Below are 16,991 nucleotides of genomic sequence, written 5' to 3' on the forward strand. Positions count from 1 at the left end.
GTGTAGTTTAAAAGTCCGGCTCCACACCTTGGTAGATCAGTCTTTAGCTACTGTAGCTAGCCAGTCCCCAGTATTCGGTCCGGACCGACCTGAGTTAGCCCCTGGTAGCCGGCATCTCCTGAGCAGCCAGGTAAGGGTGGCTGGGTGACTGTCCGAAGGAGGAATAGTCAAAAGCATTCAAAGCCCACGGGGCACCACCAACCTGTTCCCGTTTTTAACAGATTTTCCCGACTCAGCGACACATCCGCTGAGAAACCAACTCTGATCATTGGCAGCTCTATTTTGAGAAACGTGAAGTTAGCGAAGCCAGCGGCCATAGTTAAGTGCATCCCTCCCTGGGGCCAGAGCGGGTGACACTGAGTCTTATTTGAAACTGCTGGCTAAGGATAAATGTAAATACAGTAAGATTGTTATTCACATCAGCGGTAATGACTCCCGGCTAAACCAATCGGTGGTCACTAAGATTAATGTTGAGTCGGTGTGTACATATGCAAAAACAATGTCTAGCACTGTAAGTTTCTCTGGACCCCTGCCAAATCTGACCATGTCGTCATTCCGCCGCTGGTTGTCGAGGTGGTGTCCAGCAAACGATGTGGGCTTTGTAGATCATTGGAAGACCTGATCTAGACCTGCTCTTTATGAAAAGTGCTCTGAGATAACTGTTGTTGTGAATTGGCGCTATATAAATAAAATTGAATTGACATCCTGTTTCAAAATGATCAAAACTAGTCCATGAATTTGTTACTGGATTAAAAATTGTTATTACTAGTCCTATTGTTATTATTATTATCATTAACACTACTATAATTATCTGTACCACTATTACATTTACTTTCTGTATTTCTGTGTGGATATTGGGTTGGATGCTCCCCTCTACCCCCATGCCCTCTCTCTCTCTCTCGCTGACTCTGTCTGTCTCTCTCTTTCTCTCTCTCTGTCTGTCTCTCTCTTTCTCTCTCAATGTCCCAACCGGTCGAGCCAGATGACCACCCTGAGCCATGGTTCTGCTCGAGGTTTCTGCCTCTTTAAAGAGGCCTCTTCCTTGCGTCTGTCACCAAGTGCTTGCTAATGGTGGCAATTGTTGTGTCTCCTCATTCTCACGTCCTCCATCACCATCTCGTACGCTGCTGCCATTGCCAGGGATAAGGGCAGACTGAAGCGTATCATCTGCTCCGCAGAGAAGGTGATCCAATTGTCCATCCCTCCAGGACCTATATGCCTCCAGGAGCATGCAGGAAAGATTGTGGCTGACCCCTCCCCCCCGGACACAAACTGTTCCAGACACTCCCCTCAGGAGGCTGCAGGACCAAAACTTCAAGCCACATGAACGGTTTCTTCCCGTCTGCAGCTGGCCTCATCAACAAGGCCCCTCACTGACTCTGACTCTCATGCCCCCCGTTAATGTTTGCACAACTTATCAGATCTGATTCTGATTCTTCTATTGCAGGTGTAAATACATAAATATGTACCTTTTTTTTTTTTTATGCCAAAACAAATTCTGTGTATCTGTAGAAACAACTTAATAAATCCGATTCGGATTCTGAGGAGTGCGGTACACTATAATAAATAGAATTGGCTGCAGTGTTTTCCAGGTTGGCTGTGAAAGACTAAGAACAAGGCTTTTAAATAAGTTATATTAGTTTAGGTTTAGAATGGATTAATAGGCTTGAGTCAAAATAGCTGCAACCACACCTCATCGGCTTATGCCTCGAGGAATGTGAGTCTTAATATGGCTGTGGGGAGTGGATTCATTTAGGCTAACATTCTTCATGACCTAGCCAGGTTTCAGTAAGACAGAATAAATCAACATTGTAATCTGATATTAATTAATTTACAGCTTTATATACTTTACAGCTTTAGATGATAGAGATCTGCTGTTTAACATTTAAACATTTAATTCTCTTATTTGTTGTACTTTTGCAGCAGTGGTGTTACTGTTTATTAGGTTTTTATGCACAGCTCCTCTTCTGTTTACTTTCTGTTTAATTAATTTAAGTGGTCAGGGGGCAGACAACGTGACTATGGGTAACTGCTCAGATGGAAGCACATAGAAGTGTGTGTCAGTCTAAACTGTGTTGTCATGGTTTTGGTTAAACAATGAAACAATTCTGTGACAACTGAGCAAAATCTATTCAATGAAAATACTGACATGTTAAAAGCGCTAATGAAAAAGCTAGTAAGTGGACCTTGAAATAAGATCACTTCGTCAAACAACAAATTCCACATTTAAGAGTTTTCATTTGCTCAACCTCAGGCAGATAAAATGTCAAAAAAGCTATATGTGAATGCATCTGAGAAGCATTCAGGGCATATTTGAATCCGGGTTAGTACTAGTAGAAGTAGAAATACTCACTTACACAGTCTTGTAAAAATGATAACTTGTAATTGTGTATTCTCATCTGTGACACCACAATGGTGGAACGATCTACCACATGCCAGCTCTACCTTCAAGAAACTCTTGAAAACTCTGAGAACACTTTCTCTTATAACACCCCTAACATGCACTTCCTGTGCTCTTCTTCTTCTTCTATCCCCTTAAAATTCGCTTGTATTGATTGCACTTTTTTGTTAACTCTTACTTCTTTCCCTACATATTTACCCCATTGATGCCATACGTGCTATTACTGGTATTTATTGCTGCTCTTACTAGCATGTATTGTCAGTTGTAGATCTCGTGCTGTATTGATGCTTTGTTAATGCTTGTATGTTGTTCCTCAAATGTAAGTCGCTTTGGATAAAAGTGTCGGCCAAATGAGTAAATGTAATTGTGAATGTTGATGATCTCATTAAAGTTTTCAAATTAATCTGAATAAATAAAGTTGACATAACATAGCAATTTGCAACTAACAAAAATTTGTCTCTCCAACAAACTTCTCCATAGTTGCCCTAATATCCTACAGGAAAGGAATATTCAAAATAACGTCTCTTTGTCTAGCCTATTTCTGCTAGACATAGCTGAGCTTAATTTAACATTCATAGGAGATTTTGACCATTTTCTTAAACTTCTTAAATTCAACTCATGAGAAATAGCCATCCTCTTGTCTCAGTGTGATCCCAATTTAAGATCTTAAAATGCTCTTTTTTAATATTTATTTGTCTGAAATAATCAGCTCCTGACATAACAGTAAGATCCAAAAGTCAGTCAAACTTATAAATGAGCATCCATCCATCATCAACCGCTTATCCTGCATACAGGGTCGCAGGGGGGGGGGCTGGAGCCAATCCCAGCTGACATCGGGCGAAAGGCGGGGTACACCCTGGACAGGTCGCCAGTCCATCGCAGATAAATGAGCATACATAATATCAGAAATGTGTCTCAGTGACCAAACTCAAGTCTCAACTCTGTATATTTTATCTGTTCTCAAAGTTGACAAAAAGTCAAGATCTACATATAAACTTAAGTTTCTCTGATTTGTGACAAAACTGCCCACCGAATACAGAAAAACCAAGGAGGAATCATTATCAGAATCAGCTTTATTGCCAGGTATGTGTACACATACGAGGAATTTGACTCTGGATTGTACATTGCTCACGATGTGCTTACTCATACAAAAATACAAAATGACAATAATAAGAGTAAAATGAAATCCGACACAGACTTCAGTGTAGACAACACAAATATACACACTATGAACAAAAACAATATAGACATATGGACAAATAGTGCAGTGAGCAGAGTGCAAAGGATGCAGGAGTATGTACATATCGGAGGAGGATGTGATATACAGGTACATATACATGCATACATGTACACAGTGCAATGAAGCGTAGTGCAAAGGATGCTGGAATAAATAAGTATTTTGTACAGGAGTTATGACTTGAGGTAGGTGGATTTGGTATATAGTATCTACAAAATGACAATATAACAAGTATAAGTATGAACAGCACTGAAATAGAGAATGGTGAGTAAATAATAAGTGTTCGCCAGTAAACAGGTTGGTAGAAGCAGGAAGATGTTAGGCAGAGGCTGGGGTTTTCAGACTCGAATGCAGTATCAGACTCAGAGTAGGAGAATGAGACAGGATTTATTGATGGAATGCTGGGAGTTAGAGGCTGGGTTAGAGGGAGGGGGGTCCAGGCAGGGAATCTGGGAAAGTCTGAGCCTCAGGCGCCCGTGAGCAGGAGCGTAATAGTTGCAGGTGACGGACCAGGCGGGAGTATCTGCGGCACAGAAGAACAAGATTAATGGGGAACAAGTACAGGAATTAGTCTTAGAGAAGTATGGCTTGAACGAGACTGCCTGGGAACAAGAGTCTACGATCTGGCGCCGAGTGGAGGTGAGGACCAGGTATAAAAAGGCAGGACATAACGAGGCTGATAGCTGGCAGCTGGTGACAGGCCCCTGCACACCTGAATAGACACACACACACACACACACACACACACACACACACACACACACACACACACTCACTCACTACCCAGGAACAGGGGACCTAACAGAAGAGAGGCATATTATTGTGGTTCTAAGATCTCCTACATGCATACATTTACAGTCTGTGTCCATCTAGCTAAAACTAGTGCAGTCTAACCAGGGGTGTACCGGGACTGAAATTCAGCCGGGACTTTGAGACTAAGAGGCCTTTTATGCGTGCGCCCTTTGGGGGCACAGAGAAAGATTTTTTGCAGTTGCTGAGTCAGCTCACTTTGACTATAAAGTCAGGAAAAGTCAGCCGCAGTCATCTCGAACGGATCTTTTGACGAGCAACTTTATGCACATGGCTGTATTAAAGGCACCCAGAGCGTGTCCCTGCTTAGTCTCCGCCGACAGACATTAGCAGTAAGGTGAGAACGGGAACAGGTGAGCGTCACGTCAACCTGGAGCTTAACACGCTCAAAACTGTGGAGATGACCGTGGTCTTCAGGAGGACCCCCCCCACTCTGCCCCCATCACCATACAGCCCTGTGTCTAGTGTGGAGACAGACTACAACGGACAGTCAGGACTGCAGAAAAAATAATCGGTGCCAACCTGCCCTCCATTCAGGATTTACACATTTCCAGAGTCAGGAAACGGGCAGGAAACATCACTGCAGATCCATCTCACCCCGGACACAACCTGTTCCAGCTTCTCCCCCTGGTAGGCGCTACAGAGCACAGAAGCAGTTTCTTCCCACAAGCCATCACTCTGATGAACAGCTGATTTCTGACTCACAGTGTCAGGAACAATTCCTGTGCAATAATCCTGTAACTCTGTCTCTAATCAGCCACCTGTTTAGTGGTTTCCACATATTATTTATTTATTCACCATTCTCTATATCAGTGCTGTTCATACTATGTCATATTGTATGTACTGTATACCAATACACCTACCTCAGGTCATAAGGTCATAGGTCTTTATTTTTTCCAGCATCCTTTGCACTATGCTCCATCCACATGTTGTGTTTTCATTGTTTTGTTCATGGTGTGTATATTAGTGTTGTCTATTCTGTAGTTTGTGTCTGATTTTATTTTATTATTATTTTATTATTGTGTTATTGTATTATTGTATAAGTAAACACATCGTGAGCAATGTACAATCCAGAGTCAAATTCCTCGTATGTGTACACATACCTGGCAATAAAACTGATTCTGATTCTGATATGGAGGGCAGAGACCCTGATTTGGAGGCAGAAGAGAAGACTGGCAGCCTGTGAGAAGTGCCAGTATGCGAGAAAAAAAACACAAGCACAAACAGCTTTTATTTTGTGAGAAATCACAGGAAGTCATCTCTGTTGGGTAAAATGCAGTGGCTGTGGATGGGAGGATAGGTGACTAATGGAAGATAAAGACGTTTTATTATTAATTATAATTATTATAATTATAATAATAATTATTATTATTATTAAGTTTAGGTTCTGCTTGCTCACCAGTTGTTTGATAAATTGCTATTAAAACACATACTTAAAATATTTGAAATGCTATTTTATCCCCAATTCTAATAATTGTGGAGCTGTTGATTTTCCTCTTGCAATCGCTAAAAACCTCTTTGAGGGGATGCCAGAAAAATCCTCTATGCAGGAAAAACCTTGATATAGTGTTTTTGTTGTATACAGTGAATCAGTTTATGCTGAAGACCTTCAAGAAAGTTTAGGAGGACACCTGCCTCCACACTTTGTATAAGCAAGGCAGCACTGCACTGAACAAGGGGGCCAAAAAAGCCTGAGTCAGTCCGAGTGCTGAAATACTTAAATGTAATCAAAAACTACAATGTATTCCCATAAAATACAGCAGTGTGTGTATGTGTGTGCATAAAACTCAAATCCCTCATCTTCAGCTCTGAAAAGGCCTAGCCCTGGCTCAGCTTCCCCTGTGCTAGACCCTGCCTCTGCTTGTAATTCAGTTCAGTTTAACTGTATCTATATCCACCAGTTTCCTATGTCCCTTGATGCTTTGCGTCGAAAATGGGAGTAAACAAGCGGGACCTGTCATTCATTCATTCAAAACATGGCGATCTAAACTTGCTTACGATGTGGGAACACAATCTCAACGAGTTCAAAAAGGGTGAAATTGTGGTACCTTTACCTTCCACAGTAGATGGTTGGGGGGATGACATGAAGAAGTGGCCTCGTATAACGTACGGTAGCAATTTTAGCTATTTTGTTGATTCAGTGGCTTGTGATGGTAACACGATGAGCAATTTGAAAAGCTCAGAGGCGTATCAGTATCTGCACAGTGATAAAATCGGCCGGGTGTTGTGTAAGGATGTCGGAAATTACCTTATTTATCTAAAGGCAGACATTGAGCCCAGCCAGAGCCCACACGTATCACATCATAAGGCTTGGGCGCTAGCATCAGTGACAGGTGAAGTACAGACAGCGGGTTGCTCATGCATTGCAGGACCAGGACACTCTTGTAGTCAATTAGCAGCACTTTTGTGGAAGGTCAGTAAAGTAAGGACAATTAAGGGTAGAAAATAGTTTATTTTATTGTGATATTATTACTAATAAATGTACTAAACTGAAATGTGTACTTTATGTCATTCATTTTCTGCATGTTGTTTTACATTAGCTTTCACTTAGTCTAAGATTGTTGGATGACAAAATTTTATTTCACTCAATTAAGGTTGAGAATGCAGTCAGGCAGGGTAAGACAGGGATGGCATGCACTGATGTGCAAAGGAAGTGGAATTCTGGTGTGAAGAAGAATGTACGTGTGTACGGCTGAGGAAGGTGAAGCACATTAATTTTAACCATCACAGACCATACCACACATATCCTGGTCCATCAACAAGTTCTGTGCAAGAATCAACAACCTCCCCCCAACTTTTTAAGAACCACAGGGAGTTCATAACCCACAGCAATTCCTCAGTGATGGCCCCATTGTTTCAGCTCCAGAAAAATGGTCTTCTTCAGCTAAGTTGCAGAGGAAATTCAATTCAATTCAATTCAATTTTATTTATATAGCGCCAAATCACAACAACAGTTATCTCACAGCGCTTTTCATAAAAGAGCAGGTCTAGACCGTACTCTGTGATGTTATTTACAGAAGCCCAACAGTTCCCACCAAGAGCAAGCACTAGGCGACAGAGGCAAGGAAAAACTTCCTTTTAAGAGGCAGAAACCTCGAGCAGAACCATGGCTCAGGGTGGGCGGCCATCTGCCTCAACCGGTTGGGGTGAAGGAGAGAGAGGGAGAGAGAGAGAGAGAGAGAGAGCGGGAGAGGGCAGGAGAGGAACAGAGAGAAAAAGAGAGGGATGGAAGGAGAGAAAGGGGGGGAGGCAGCCTACACAATATACACACAGAGGTACAGACAGTAAAGGTGATGTTGCTATAGACTAAATGAAAAATGGTACAGATATTTATAGTAGTGTTAATGATAACAATCGTAATGTTAATGATTATAATAACAATAATAACAATAGGACTAGTAACAATAGTTGTTGTAGCAGAGGGTGCCGAGCAGGAACACGGGGGCAGCAGGTGAACCGCAGCCACAGATCCAGACTCCACAGCTCCAGAGCCAAAAAACCTGCAGGAAGTGATAGGAGGAGAGAGGAGAGGGACGAGAAAGCACAAGACTACCAGAAAGGGGAGAAGTTGTGTTAGTAACATGCAATAATGGGATGAGGTTGCAGACAGAGGGAGAGAAAGTAGAGGAGAGAGGAGCTCAGTGCATCATGGGAAATCCCCCAGCAGTCTAGGCCTATAGCAGCATAACTAAGGGATAGTTCAGGACTCACCTGAGCCAGCCCTAACTATAAGCTTTATCAAAGAGGAAAGTCTTAAGCCTACTCTTAAATGTGGAGATGGTGTCTGCCTCCTGAACCCAAACCGGAACCTGGTTCCACAGGAGAGGAGCTTGATAGCTGAACGCTCTGGCTCCTAGTCTACTTTTGGAGACTCTAGGAACCACAAGTAACCCTGCATTCTGGGAGCGCAGTGCTCTGGTGGGGTAGTAAGGTACTATGAGCTCTTTAAGATAAGATGGTGCCTGACCATTAAGAGCTTTGTAGGTAAGAAGAATGATTTTAAATTCTATTCTGGATTTTACTGGAAGCCAATGCAAAGAAGCTAAAACAGGAGAAATATGATCTCTTTTCCTGGTTCCTGTCAGAACACGTGCTGCAGCATTCTGAATCAGCTGAAGAGTCTTAACGTACTTTTTCGAGCAGCCTGATAATAAGGAATTGCAGTAATCCAGCCTAGAAGTAACAAATGCATGGACTAGTTTTTCTGCATCATTTTTAGACAGGATGTTCCTGATTTTCACAATATTACGTAGGTGAAAAAAGGTCCTTGAAATTTGCTTAATGTGAGACTTAAACGACATGTCCTGATCAAAGATAACTCCAAGATTCCTCAAAGTGGAGCTGGAGGCCAGGGCGATGCCATCAAGGGAAACTATATCTTTAGATAATGCGTCATGGAGGTGCTTAGGCCCCAGAGCAATAACTTCAGTTTTATCTGAGTTTAACATTAGAAATTTACAGGTCATCCAGGTTTTAACATCCTGAAGGCACATTTAGCTAACTGATGAGTTTCATCTTGCTTGATTGATAGATATAAATATCATCTGCATGACAATGAAAGTTTATGGAGTGTTTCCTGATAATATTGCCTAAAGGAAGCATATATAAAGTTCTGGGGTAGTGACAGGGCAGTGGAAAGGACGCATGCAAACACAGTTTAAACAGACAAAAAAATAAACAATTGAACTACGTAGCCTACATAACCATAGTAGAAGCACAAAAAGCAAGTACAACTGAACAAATTAACAAAATCTAAAGAAGTCAGCAAAATCAGGCAGGTTAAACGCTCTTCTTGATCGGAGGTCGCTTTCTGAAATGCTCCATGTGGATGTAGCCGTGCTCAGAGCGGAGTGAAACTGGCTAAAAGAGAGCCCTTATCGTTAGTTGAAGCACATAGAATGACAAATTAATAACAGGTCAACAAACGCTCAGCTGCTGAAAAACATTTGATGCCGGAAAAAAACACTGTTTAAAACAGGTCATATGCGCTGTAAAATTAACCTATATTTTCATCGCTGTCTTCACGATTAGCTAATTGCGTGATTTCAAATCGTAATTTCGATTTGAAAATGATTCATTGTTCAGCCCTACAAACAATAATAATTTTATCCATTTTAAGCACTAAAGTTGACAAAAACTCAAATTCAGATAAGAATTCAAATGAGTTATAATTTAGTTTAGGTTTAGAGCTGATGAGTAATAATAATAATAATAATCTTCATTTGTAGAGCACTTTTCAAAAATAAGTTACAAAGTGCTTTAACAAGTGTAAAGACAACGATACAAGCAAGAAAACATTGAAAAGACTAAAATACACGTTTAAGATAAATATCAAATAAGTAAAATAGAATAAAATAAAAGTGATAAAATAAAGTCAAATAAGATCGGGAAAGGCTCTCCTATAAAAGTTTTAAGAAGGGACTTAAAAGAGTTCACTGACTCAGCTGACCTGATTTCCTCGGGCAGGCTGTTCCAGAGCCTCGGGGCCCTGACAGCAAACGCTCTGTCCCCTTTAGTTTTCAGTCGAGACTCTGGAACAGACAACAGACCTCTGCCCGAGGATCTCAAGGTATGTGCTGGTGTGTATGGGACTAAAAGGTCAGAAATATAACAAGGCGAGAGGCCATGAAGAGCTTTAAAAGTGATCAATAAAATTTTTAAGTCAATTCTAAAACATACTGGGAGCCAGTGTAATGAAGCTAAAATAGGAGTAATGTGGTCATATTTCTTTGTTCTGGTTAAAAGCCTGGCAGCTGAGTTCTGGACAGTCTGGAGTCGATCAGTAGATTTTTGGATTAAACAAGTGAAAAGGCTGTTGCAATAATCCAGTAGTGATGACATGAAGGCGTGTAAAATGGTCTCGGTTGGTGTTGGAATCAGACAGGTGTTGGCTTTGGCTCTGAAAGAATGTGCAAAACTTTGAAACACTTTGTTTATTAAAGAGCTTGGTGAGGCGGCATGAGCTAAAAACAATACATCTGTGGTCAGATATGGTCATGTCCACTAATTCCACAGAAGAAATGCTGACACCCAGGGTAAAAACCAAGTCCAGTGTATGACCACGGTTATGTGTTTGCCCTTTGACATGTTGTTTGAAGTTAAAAGAAGTGGCCATATTTAAAAAGTCAGTTGCATTAACATTGTTGGGGTCATCAACATGAATATTAAAATCGCCACAAAGAACAATTCTGTCATAATTTAAAACCAGAGTAGATAAAAATTCAGGTAGTTCTGATAAAAATCCTCCAGGTGGTTTTGGTGGGCGATAAATTATAAAAAATATATTAGGTTGCAGCCTTCCAACTTTAAGAGTGAGAACTTCAAAGGAGTTAAATTCATCACAGCGTACTTGATGACATTTAAAAACTATTATTTCTGTGTGGGATGTGCACATTTTGGTTTACTGGTCTAAGCGTGATGCAGAGTTACGTCAGGGGTAAGAAAACATCTAACTTTATCATTATGAAAATAAACAACTAACCTGAGGACTGAGGTCAAGGCGAAGCAGAGGAGGGAGGGCTGCCCGGGTCCGAGGAAGAAGAGGCTGGACGGGGAAGACTAACTATATATTCATTTACAGGCCAGAATCTGAGGACTGTGGACAACATCCAGACTACTGTGTTTCTATGCACCACACATGGCTGATCTTCCAGACCCAGGACAGAGTAACAGACAGTTCAGTCAGGCAGCATACAGACAGTTTGTAGTGTGGCAATGTGGAGCACTTGGTCACAGAGTCGTGATACTGAGTTGGAGTTTCTGGAAGAAGGAAGCCAACTGTTCTCCTGATCCACCAGGACAATACAGAGGTTTAATCCTAGCAGGGTGTAAGATGTAATGTCACACAAATAATTACATCCACTGTGTGGATGGATAATATTTTCATTCTTTTTTAAATAAAACATTGAAAATGATAAATGCCTTTTCTTTACACTTGCAGAAAAACAATCAAGCAACTATATTTATGTCTTATGTATCAAATAATGGCATCCAAATGTGGTATAACACTTGTTTATTATATACTGCTAAAACTACAACCTATATCACAAACAGATACTTTTTAAACATCATTAAAAATAAGTATATACAGGAAGAAAGACAAGTCCAGAAGTATGTTGCCTAATTATGAAGACAGTTCAGACTTTGCATGTAGCATCCTAATATATCAGAATCACCTCTCTGACATGTACCAAATTTCAAAACCAACCATATTACTTTTTGTTGTACATTTTGCTGTATCTAGGAATACAGTTGGGGCAGGGACACCTGACTGAACCCCATGTTGACGGGAATCATCAGGTTCTCCTGGTTCTGCTTCTAGGCAGCTTCTCAGTAGTAGACAACCTTCAGAGGACGAGGATGGCACTCTGGAGGTCTGCGATCTAACTGTAGTCCTTCTCCACCTTCAATGAGTACAAGCTCCACTTCCCGGACTTTTTGTTATACACCTTGCTGTACCTGATATTACAGAAAGCAGTATCAGCTAAGTGAAATGTTATGTGTGAAATGTGTGCAATACCTGACATTGTTCTCTTATACAGTAATTAGCATTAGCACATAAAAGACATTCACAACAATAAATCAGCACCATCTATCTGTATTCCTCATACTGTATAATTTTTTTGACTCATCACTTATTGAGTAAAATGCACAGGAGTAATAAAAATGCAACATACTCAATTGTGTCATAAGCTTTTCTCCTGGCTGGACTGTGGACACGGTGGTTGTAATCCAGGCCAGCCAGCATGGTCCGATCAGCGATTACTGATGAGAAGTACAGCGGGGCTATGAAAGACTCTGCAGGTGACCTGAGGGCGCAGTAGAAATAAAACATACAGTATACATACACATACAGTATTTTTACTTCTAGTAAAATAAATAATGGCATAACAACACCAATTACAGAAAAAGGTTTTCACCCGGTAGGTTTAGCTATGAACAATGTCAATACAATATATATATATATATATATATATATATATATATATGTGGGCAGCTCCTGTAGCAGCAGGGCTGGTAGCCATGCCAGCGATGGAGAGTGACAGTCAGCCAGCCAATCATTGCATTCGGTGCGAATGGAACGAGTGGCTGTTTACTGCAGCCCTGAGAGGACTACAGACAGCCGATTTTTATTTTTACTTTTCTTTATTTTTCTTTTCCAGAACACCTAACTTTTTAATATGTATTGGTGTATAAAGACAGTTTAAACAAATATGACAAAAGTGTTTTAGAAACAACTTGCCTACCTTGCCTTTAATATGACGGGGAGGGGTGGATTAATTTAGGCTAACATATTGTAATAAATTTTTCTTATAAAAGATTTTAAGCAGCATAACACTGCCACCACCTTGGTTTACCCGGTCTGGTCCGGCATCAGAGGCAGAGAGCAGAACCACAGACAGGAATGTAGTACAATATATGATCTTTATTAGAAATACAAATTCATCTAAAAAGTGACACCGCACACAGAGAGCCCTCACAAAGGTCAAACCTTAATGGTCACCGGGGCTGCCCTACCAACCTATAACATAGCACTGCAAGGGAACTTTGCACACACTGTAAGAGAACCACTACAAAACGCACAGCAACCTATACACTGCAAACTACCACTTTGTCACCAGCGAGGGGTTGCCTCTAACGGGTGTCAATTTACTAAAACCTATTTAAGATAACTCATTAAGCCTAAGACAGAAAACTATTGACAAGACAACATATAACATCATAAATGTGTAAGTTTAAAACTTATCTGCCCCAGGTGAAGACAAGACCCCATCGTGGGGAGCGGACATAGATCAGGAAGTGTCCACAGATGCACTCAATTCAGGTTTAGACCCCGGCTGCGGACTCGCTCAGATTGCCGTGTCGGCATGGAAGGGTGTGTGGCCTTGAGCAGTCAGTGTCCCCAAAATGCTTCCTCCCTTTGGCATTGTGTAAGCACTGCAAGTCAAAGTCTTTAGATGTTTTGTCACTGTGGCAGAGGACCACTGAAATATCCCTCGTGTCCACCTTTCAGTCTTAGCCCAGTCCTTCATTGACAATGGTTACTGTACTGTTTTTTGTCTAGCTAACAGAATACAATTGTGTATCAAACTGAAAAAAAGAAATAGGACTTTAGGGTAAGAATAGGACTTTAGGGTACTTTATTCACACACATAAAGAGTAGTGGACAACAGTGTGGATTTGTGCATTTTATATTACATAAATTTGGAGCTACTCCAAATTCCTCTTTTCCTCTCCCAGAGAGGAGCAGGGGGGTTGAGATCAACTTTCAACAGTCCGCTGAAGAGACCCCAACAGAAGGGGGGTGGAAAGGTTACTTTCTCTAAGTGTTATTCATGAGCAGTTGATCGTAAAACTGGCCACCTTTGGCAACAGCCGAGATAAGTCTCTCGGTGCCTGAATAGTTAAAATGACAAAGAAACTAACCAGAGATTACAAACACCCTATGGGAACCTAGTCCCTCAGGAAACCGGAAATGCTCCCTGGGGAAACCATGCCCCAGACCACAAAAGAGCAACACACGACGTCGCCCACTCTCTTCTCTTCTCCTCGTGCTCGTCTTCCGCTCTGCTCTCTGGTCGCTTCGGCACGCGTCCGGCGTGCCTCTCCCGGCAACGCCCTAAGAATTCCCACCAGCGCAACGAAGTCTTTGTTTCGCTTGAAGCTACACACGCGAAGTGCCGCGACATCGATTTTTACCTCAGTTCCAGCAACTTTACTGGTTTTATTTTCTTTCTTTCTTACACTGGTGTAATTCAGGAACGACCAAGTTCCCTTTTAAGCTTTTTCGTCGAGCCAACTTCACCAAGGTCAGACCAAGCCACGTGGCCTGAAAAGAGACGAATTGCCAGACGGAAGACGGCCAAGCCTTGAGGTTTTTCTTCAGACACGGAGAACCCCGGAGAATCCCCTAGCAAAAAGCCAGGATCGGGCAGCTAGCGTGGGACCCATGCAACAGGCCAAAGCAGGCCGCCAAAAATAGTAAGACCAAAACAAAGCATTCTGTGGTCGGGGATGTCCCATAATGTTAATATTGTCTTTTTAACTCCTAAACTCATAGCTTACATTCATTAGTTCTCCTCTGAGTCAAATGCTTCCCACAATCGAACCTCCATTCTCATTGTTTAGCCATTGTTTATTGCCCTGATGTATTTAACCACCCTTTTATATCGCTTTAGTTAGTTAATAAATTCACTGTAATCAAGGAAGTGTGTGTGGTGCCTATTTCTACGTCCCTGCCAAGAGAATTGACCCTTTAGATATGAGACTGACTGATTGATTTAAGATAATTGAGCGATTATTAACTAACTGATCACTGGTGAATAATTGTATAATTATTAAAAGCTACCTAGAGGTCCGGAGACTCTAGGATAATAACAACTCTGGTGGTGCCCTTTTTAACGAGAGCTTTTATGGATTAATGTATTTTCTGAATATTAAAATTCATAATTGGGTATTAATTCTCATAAATTTATTAAAATTCATAGCTAGTTTTGGACATGCTACCAAAGTAACTTCCATACATCAGAGTAAAAAGAAAATGTATACAGCATAATATACTGTAATATAAACACTCAAACAAAAAACAATGAAAATTATATGCAGCCTACAGTGCTGTAAAAAAAGCTGGAGTTTCACAACTAACAGGTCCTCACCCTCCCTCTCCTGGCCACCGTTCTCACCCTCCTGGCCATCCACATGCTGCTGTCTGTCTGGCGACAGATTCTCGTCCACATCACAGCGTATATTCTCCCTTGCGATGCAACAAGGGAAGAAACGGCGTGCATGTCGCAACCATCCCCTACACTGATCTCCTGTAATATCCTCACACGCAGTGTCCATTGCATGGAGCAGGGACCTCTGATCTTGAGCCCAATTCTCATACACTCTCCACCTCCAAGCGGAGAAATACTCCTCAATAGGATTGAGGAAAGGAGAGTAAGGTGGTAGGAACACCATGACCATCCTTGGATGAGTAGTGAACCAGGCCCTGATGAGCCGGCCACGGTGGAAATTCACATTGTCATCTGATTCTTCTTCAATATCCGGTCTATTGTGGAGATCTGTCTCAATGTGATGGCATTATTTGCCATCACCATGTTACAGATCTCCTGTTCTTGTTGTTCATTGAGAAGTTTTCCTCTGCCACCCGTGCAAGGTTGTCGTCCAATCATAGACATAGAATTCAAAGGACAACACTCCATTCGAAATGTATACCTTATGTATTCCTTACAGAATGAGTTACCTATGTAATTGTATTGTTGTTTTACTTACAGTAACTTTACCACAATTCTAATGCATCACTGGACAGTGACTGGAATACTACTGTAAACTGTATCATCAATACTGTAGAAAATAGTTTATTTTCTACAGTATTGATGATACATAAACTATTCCATAGTTTATTTTCTCCAATGTTTTTCTTGTCATTTTTAGTATCATAACATCCCATTGAGGTAAGATATTACACACACACTAAATGAATAGGTAAATGTGTAAATAAATATATTTCTTGCTCTATGCGTAGTGTCCTGTCCTATACAACATATAATTCCATCATTGACTGACTACATTTTCCCTGCGAAAGGTTTGGATGATGGAGGAGACTGTAGAGCGAGGCACATTAGGCTGCACTCTGCTACGTGCCTCCGCCATTGTGAGGCCATGGTTGATGACATGGTCTATAATTGTGGCCAGAATTTCGTCCGGGACAGCATAGTGTCTTTGTGCTCCTCTGCCTCTTCCCCCTATTCCACTACCACACACCCTTACTCCTCCTCTTCCTCTTCTTCCTCGTCCTCGAGCAGGCAGTTGCCCTTGTTCATTTACTTGGCCAGGTGCCTCCATGTTCAGAAATTGTACGGGTGCTGCATGGTCAAGCTCTTTACATACATTCACAGTAATGGACAGCACCTGTCAGGTAACTAAACATACTGTTTGATTGGTCATCTGAGATGTGTCACACTCCTCCTTCGTTAGTCAAGTTCTAGTTTCACCTGACTGTCAATTACTGTAATAAATTTATCAAATGTTCCAAGGGATTCATATATGGTATTCATGGTATTATGTTCTTGACTAATTTTGACAATTGAACAGACTATTGTGCATGTGATGACTTATACAATGAAATGACGCTGACATGTTTTGGAGTGAACAACCATTAGACTGCAGAATCAACAATCAGTTTAGATCAACAAGATCTATTCACTTGAAAATTGTGCTAAATGTAGGCTACCTGTACTTAATCATTTGCAAAGATGTACAGACATTGAGACATGTACTTAGACATTTGCAATTTGATGAAATGAATGAGAAATTCAATTCTGTTATGAACAATTGCCAAGTGGTTTGGAGGTTTGTCCATGATGTTTTGAGAATGTAATTTCTGTTTCAAGAAATGAGCCAAACCAGTTGAGAAAAACTGTAATAAATCCCGATCCCTCGCTACCTAAAGGAGGCGCGTGCCTCCCCTCCTAACACAGGAACTGACCCCCTACCAGCTATCTTCACTGCCTGAAACTCTAAAAGTTGCGAACAGCACTG

The sequence above is a fragment of the Micropterus salmoides genome, unplaced genomic scaffold (genome assembly GCF_014851395.1).
Source record: "Micropterus salmoides isolate LMB-PRFRI ecotype aquatic unplaced genomic scaffold, ASM1485139v1 Ms_hic_scaffold_10, whole genome shotgun sequence".
Taxonomy (NCBI): domain Eukaryota; kingdom Metazoa; phylum Chordata; class Actinopteri; order Centrarchiformes; family Centrarchidae; genus Micropterus; species Micropterus salmoides.